Below are 7,412 nucleotides of genomic sequence, written 5' to 3' on the forward strand. Positions count from 1 at the left end.
TTGACCAAGCCATGTCATAAATGCCTGTTCACTGTCTTCCCCCATGGGATTTCCTGAGAGCAAGAATCATTTCTTTGGCACATCTGCATCTGTAGCATCCAATTACACATCACTTTTCCTAAATCCTAAATATTTGCACCCAGGGGTTGCTGCATTCATGATTTTCAGCTGGACCATATTCTCTCTGCTTCTAGATCAGGACTTCCCTGGTGGCTCAGATGGTAAAGCGTCTGCCTACAATGCAGGAGACCTGGGTTCAATCCCTGGTTTGGGAACATCTCCTGGAGAAGGAAACGGCAGCCCACTCCAGTATTCTTGCCTGGAAAATACCATGGATGGAGGAGCCTGGTAGGCTACGGTCCATGGGGTCACAAAGAGTCAGACACAACTGAGCTACTTCACTTTTCACTTTCTAGATCATACTCGACCTTCAGATGGACTGCCAGTCCCTAAATATATTGTCAGGAGCTTCTCTAGTGCCGAACGCCCTCCATTAATCTCGCAGCCTGGAAATGAACTTCTTTTCCTAGAACCCACCAGTCTTCACAGTCTCCCACCAGTCTTCCAGCAGCCAGATGACTTCCACTTTAGCAAATGTCCAATGAGAGTGGTTTGTGTCAATGATTACCTTTAGCAGAGCCTTAGGTAGCAGATAGCACCCTTCTGCTCATCCCAAGGAAACGCTCTTTGGGGTGTCCCATGGCCATAGCTTTGGCTCTCTACTATTCCTTCATCTTCCTTCCAGAGGCACCTCCTCTCCCAGAACATGAGGTTTCTCAATTTCTTAGGGAGTAGTTTTCTGTTATTCCCCTTGTTGCTGTTCAGTTGCTCAGTGTCCGACTTTTTGTGACCCCCATGGGCCACAGCACACCAGGCTTCTTCTTCGTTATCTCCTGGAGTTTGCTCAAACTCATGTTCATTAAGTCAATGATGCCATCCAAGCATCTCATTCTCTGTCATCCCCTTCTCCTCCTGCCCTCAATCTTTCCCAACCTCAGGGTCTTTTCCAATGAGTCGGCTCTTCACATCAGATGGCTAAAGAATCAGAAGATGTATATAGCAGGTAGACATTGGTCCATCTTCACGTGTGCCTGGACGCTAAGCCTCTGTGACCACTCTCAGCAAGGATAACTCTGCTCTAGCTTTGCTGCTCTACAGATTGAAATCCTAGTAGCCCTCGAGTGGGCCCCACTGTCAGTGCCCTGCTTGCCCCCTGGGCAGCTCTGGATGTGCCAGCCTGCCTTGGCTTCTGTGTCTCTCCAAGGCTGTGACTCCTTATGGCTTAATTACAAGAACTTTGAGTCTGAAAAGCCTGGCTTGGAATCCCAGCCCAGCTGACTTTCTTTGTATTATTTAATTTAACCTGCTTCAGAATCCCATGATGATTGTGTTATTGTCTTGGAGATAAACAGACAAAAAACCAAAACACCTATGGGCCCCCAAAAGTTAAAAAATTGTCTCAAAATAACCAAGCCAGTGAGTGGGGTATCTGGGATTCAAACCTGGCTTCTGTGATTTCGAAACTCATGTTCTCTCTGTCACATGGTCTCCAGGCAAGAACATTGCCCAGGGCCAGGGCAAATCCCTTTACTTTTATGAGTTTCAACTTCCTCCTGTCTAAAACAGAGTTAATAATAGGTTCGTAAGAGCTGCCTCTCAAGATGGTTGTAGAGATTAAATAGAATTATGTAAATTAGGCACCTACCCTAGAGCCTGACAACTGTGCAAGAAATATTTCCTTCCCGCCTGGCTGTGTCCACCTGGACAAATTTTCCCATAGCCTTAGCAAGGAGGCAGCTCTGAGGAGACAGTGGTTGTGTCAGCCACTCCAGCCTGGGAGGAGCTGCTTTGAGAAGCACAGGTGGATGAAAGCTCTTTTACCCAACTATTGCAGATAGGGGGACCCCTTCCAGGGCCCGAGAGCGGGCTGTTGTCTAATACTCAGGAATGAATTGTCTGAGGAGATGCATATGCTGAAAAAGCAAGAAGGGAAGGGATGCCTGGGCAGCGAGCAGCAGGGTAAGGAAACCCAGGAGGGCTGCTCTGCCACGTGGGTCGTAGTCTCAGGTGTTATGGTGATGGGATTAGTTTCCTGGTTGTCTTTGGCCAATCAGTCTCAGTCAGAGTCCTTCTTGGTGATGCACACATTGCTCAGTCGAGATGGATGCCACCAAGAAGGATTCTGGGAGGTGGTCGACACGTGGTTTCTCCTTTCGACCTTTCCTGAACTCTTCCAATTGGTGGTGGCTTGTTAGTTCCCTGTGCCTTACCAGGACCTCCTGTCATAAAATAACTCACACAAATGGTTACTATGCTGCCTGCCCAGGGTGGGCGGTTTCAGTGAGTGTGATTCGCCTAACACAACCACCAGGATGGAATGGGCAGAGTCCAGACAAGCACCGGGAAGACACCTTCTCACACATCAGGAAGCATCTCAGCCAGCAAGATGGTCTGAGACCTCACCTGAGACCTTCCTCACAGCACGAGGGAAACCAAATATCCATGAACCCAAGACGTCCCAGAAGGTGACCACTAATGGGCTCAGCAAGGGTTTGAGAGAAATATTCTCTACTTTCTGGTACTTCTTATCTCCCCACTCCATCTGAGCATGCCCACGGCCCTGCTCTGAGTTACAGGACATAAATCTCCATCACAAATTTATTGCCATCATTTATCAGCTCCTGTTGCTCAATGGCCAAGTAGTTAATTTTAAAATGAAGTGCGGCTGTTTTCATTAATACCTTTGCACGAACTACCTATCAAAACACTCAAAGACAATTAATACCATGTTGCTGAAGTACTGAACCAATAAATATCTCCAGTCTTGGCTTGTCTCTGGCAGATAAAAGACATTAGACTCATCCCCTGTTTTAATAATATTCTCTCATTCTCTTCCTCTCCATAGCATCAGAAACATTTACACCTAAGAACAAGATTAAATAGCTAGACCAGCCCATCACATGAATTTAAAAGGCTGTTGTTTCACAACATCTAAGTAATGCCTTCAAGCTATAGTCGTAAAGACAATAGACCTAAGAAGAAGAAGGAACATTTCTGAAGATGATGCATCACCAGGACCAAAGCCTTTTGGCCTCAAAGTCTTTCTGGAAAGCAAATGCTTCACCTCTGATGGGAGCTGAAGCCCAGGTTGGTTAGCAGTCTGAGTCGTGGATGGAAATTGGAGACCACATTCCCACAAGCTCAAGACCTTTATAGGAAGAAAATTCTAGATTTTGACAACCTTGGAGTTACATCGGGGCTTCATGACTTGTGATCATTTGTTATTTTACTAAGGTACGATGGGGCGTGCTGTGAGAGTGATTTTTCTCTCTTTGGGGGATGCCTAGTAACCTCCCCACCCCGGCCCTCAGCACACATCCAACAGTTTTTCCTTAATCACTCACTTGCCTGGCCTACTGTGTGCCTAAAGCCATCTTCAGCCCCGGGGATGCACAGGCACCTCAGTCTACAGGGAGCATGTTCATATCAGTTTTATTATTTTTTACTTGCCAGCATCATTTACACAACTCTTAAGAGGTAATAAAAAATTGGTTTCTTTGTGGAAGATAGCCCTGAAAAGAAATCCAAGTGGTGCCTTAAAAATATTTTCACCGCTTCCCCTGCATTGCTTAAATAATATATTCACTGCAGCAAAAGTTAGATACTATAGGTAAGCCAAAGGAGAGTAATTAGCTCCCTAAATTCCACCACCCAGAGATCACCAGAGCTAACCTTTGCCTCCCACACACTCGGGCTCTCTTTTATACGTATCCATCACTTTTTACAAAAGCATGCTATTTCTCTGTGTGGTTGTCTGCCCCTCATCCTGTCTTAATAAGCACAATGGCTGCCTACATGCTCAGCATCCTACTAGCACGTGGGTTACATTTTAAGAACATACATGAGTTTGCTTGCTTAGCCCTCCATGTTTGGATATTGAGGTTGATTGCTGCCCTTTTCAAATTATAAACAACTCCGTGGTTTTGTCTGTCTGTCATCCTTATTACTAGATCTTGGTTCACAACCCTGGTTATTTTCTTGAGGTAAATTCATTGAAATGGAATTTCTAGGTCAATCCACATGCACATTTTTAAAATTCTTGACATATGTGGTCAAGCTGCCCACAAAATGAGTGACAGTTTCATCTCCCAGACACTCATTTCCTCTGTCATGAGAAGACTCACCAGCTTGTCACAGTCATATTATAGAGACACAAGCTACACCTTCCCAAAAAGGTGGGTTGGGAAGAGCCCCTGGAGAAGGCAAGGGCTACCCACGTCAGTATTCTGGCCTGGAGAATTCCATGGACTGTATTCCATGGGGTCGCAAAGAGTCAGACACGAATGAGGGATTTTCACTTTCACTTTCACTTTCAAACTACACCTGCTCCACCCTCTTGAAAGCGTTGGTTGCTCAGTCACGTCCAACTCCATGGACTTTAGCCTGCCAGGCTCCTCTGTCCCTGGAGTTCTCCAGGCAAGCATACTGAAATGGGTGGCTATTTCCTCCTCCAGGACATCTTCCCAACCCAGGGATCGAACCTTCATCTCCTGCATCAGGCAGATTCTTTACCACTGAGCCACCGGGGAATCCATGCTCTTACTTAGGTCCATTTACTGGGGCAGGAACCGCCCCCCTCCTGCCCAGGGCTCCCTGTCCCTAGGGCTCTGCATCCCTGCCCTCCCCTGGCCTCAGTGTTCTCTTCTCTCACTTGTCTTCTCTTTCTCTGTGAGTTCCTTCCACATTAAAAACGTGACCACTTACCAGAAACACAGATATAGAGAACGAATGTATGGACAAGATGGGGGAAGAGGGGAGATGGGATGAACTGGGAGACTGGGACTGTATGTGCACACTATTGACATTTGTATAACATAGATAACTAATGGGAACCTATGGCAACAGAGGATGAGATGGTTGGATGGCATCACTGACTCAATGGACATGAATTTGAGCAAGCTCCAGGAGATAGTGAAGGACAGTGTCCTTTTAAGAACAGGAAATTTGGCTGCAGAATGAGATGCACCCCTGCAGAGGGAAGACAACAGGAGGACAAGATGAGAAGGCAGCCAAGAGCGAGGCCTTCAAAGAAACCAAACCTGCTAACAACCTTGGTCTTGGACTCCAGAACTAGGAGAAAACAAATTTCTGTTGTTTAAGCCCCTCCGTCTGTAGTGTTTTGTTATGGCAACCTGAGCAGAGCAATGCAACCTCCTTACACAAAACCTTTTCCAAGGCTATCCTTCTGACACCAAACTTAACCTTCTTTTTCTTGCTCCATCTACCATACCGCACATGGCAATCTGACTTGTGCTCCAATTTCAAGAGACAGTTGCCACCAAGGTTACAGACAACTTTCACATTACCAACCTAATCAACACTGTGCCCAGCATGGACAGGCACTGTGCCGGTGTAGAAGGAGCTGCTGTTGTAATCATTTGAGTAAGAGATGCCAGCTCAGTCTGTCAAATTAGACAATAGGATAAGTATGTCCATATTATTTCTCTACAAAATGCCTATTAGTATTTTCCAAAATATATGTAGAAGAGATGTACATAAACATGGTAGACTTATTTGGAAAATAGAATAGGCATGCCCACCATAGGGGCTTGGTCTTAAAGAGTCTGCCTGCAATGCAGAAGACATGGGTTCAATCCCTGGGTCAGGGAGATCCCCTGGAGGAGGACATGGCAACCCACTGCAGTATTCTTGCTTGGAGAATCCCATGGACAGGGGAGCCTTGTTGCAAAAAGTCAGACATGACTGAAGTGACTTAGCACGCATGCCCACCATAGATTATTTGGAAGACACAGTGCAATACCTTGACCAATTTCTCCCAGGTCTTTTTTTTTTTTTCCTTTCTTGTCTATCTATGCAGAGGTTGTTTGCTTGCTATAGCCTGCAACATATTCTTGGTAGGATTATTTTGCATCCATCTCTCTCCTGCTTCAGTAGCATTATAACATTTGGTACTGTTTCTGGTGGTGACATGGCATTCACGAGGATTAAAAGTAGGTAGGTTAAGAAGCAACCCCTGGACTGTGAGCCTAGAACATGTCCCCCACCCCCCACCCCCGGATGTCCAGGTGTATGACCGAAGGCTCTTTAGAAGTTGGCAGTGATGCCAAATGCCATTGAGCAAAGAGGGTGAGTCAGGCAACAGCTCTTGCAGCAAGCACCTGGCATGGGCAGGGCTTGGTTGCAGTCGGGATGTCTCTGTCCTCAGCTGGGTGGTTGTTTCCCTCTGGAAGGAGGGGCTGCAGAGTATCTCCCACAGATCCAGAGAGAGGCGGCTCTGGGCATTTGAAAGCAGATTTATGGTCTTAGGCACTGAGACTCCCTGACTTGCTCCAGCAGATGTAGCTCTGATAATAAAAGAGGCAGGAATTTGGATCCTACTTTAGGGCGTAGGTTGTTCCTATCACATCCCCGTGAGCATGCAGGGCCAGCGCAGGAGGGAGGGTGGTAGGAGGTGTAGGGACTATCCTAACCAATCCATCAACCAAACCTCCCAGAATCAGACCTCGGAGAGAAGAGGCAATCTGGACCCAGGTGACACCAACCTCCTCCTCACTGAAGGCTCCTCTGAGTTCCCAGCATCACTGCTTCCTCCGAGCTTTCCAGGTGGCTCCTTAGAGGCCCATCTCTCCCTTTTCCAACACACCCTGCCCACTTTCCAGGCTCACCTGTTTTTCCATTGTGTCTGGAACCTGACCAAATTCCTCCCTTGGCTTCTTGTTTGAGAGCCAATAGTTCAACAGCTTGTTTGTGCAGTATCTTTTCTGAATCCTGCACTGAGGATCCAGAAATGTTTCCAACCCTGAGTCTAGAGGGACAGACAGATGCATAACTGGGGGAATGCCAATATTAATGGAGGGAGAAATAGCACAGAGTGCTGTGTGGTTCAACCCCCCAAAAACAGTCTTTAAACCCAACCAATATGCCAGATTCCTGACTTTCAGTCTCTCCTTTCAGTTTACCTTTTTCATCCTGCTCTTCTGACATTTAACAGTCAACTGCCTTTTTGACATCCATGTCTCATATGCATCCATGGCTTACAATTGAGCTCTCCATCTTCCGTACATCCTGAACGTACGGATGGTACCATCAAAGCCCCTGTCACTTGGCATCAAGGCCCCTGACCATTGCCTGTTGGGCTGAGATTCAGTAGATGCTACCATTTTGTTCTGTTTCTACTATCTTTCTAGAATATGAGGATTCCTCCTTTTTCCCTGAAAACTCAACCATACAATGAAATTTTTAAAATTGCCTGTTGTCCAATATCTTTAGGTGTACAATATGTGTGAATTTCAAACTAGTCTGGTCTGCCTGAAATGCCTTCATTATGTTAGTTTTTTAAATTGTGAAATATAACACAAATACAATTAAATGTGCAAAATAAAATTCATAGC

The 7,412-nt window shown here is 46.2% G+C and overlaps 1 non-coding gene across 1 annotated transcript; it reads left to right on the forward strand.

Annotated features, from left to right (window-relative positions):
* Nucleotides 1–203: 203 nt before the first annotated feature.
* TRNAC-ACA (transfer RNA cysteine (anticodon ACA)) lies at nt 204–275 on the forward strand. The gene has a single exon. It is a non-coding gene; the product is annotated as a tRNA-Cys (tRNA).
* The last annotated feature ends 7,137 nt before the right edge of the window (nt 276–7,412 follow it).

The sequence above is a fragment of the Capricornis sumatraensis genome, chromosome 2 (genome assembly GCF_032405125.1).
Source record: "Capricornis sumatraensis isolate serow.1 chromosome 2, serow.2, whole genome shotgun sequence".
NCBI lineage: Eukaryota > Metazoa > Chordata > Mammalia > Artiodactyla > Bovidae > Capricornis > Capricornis sumatraensis.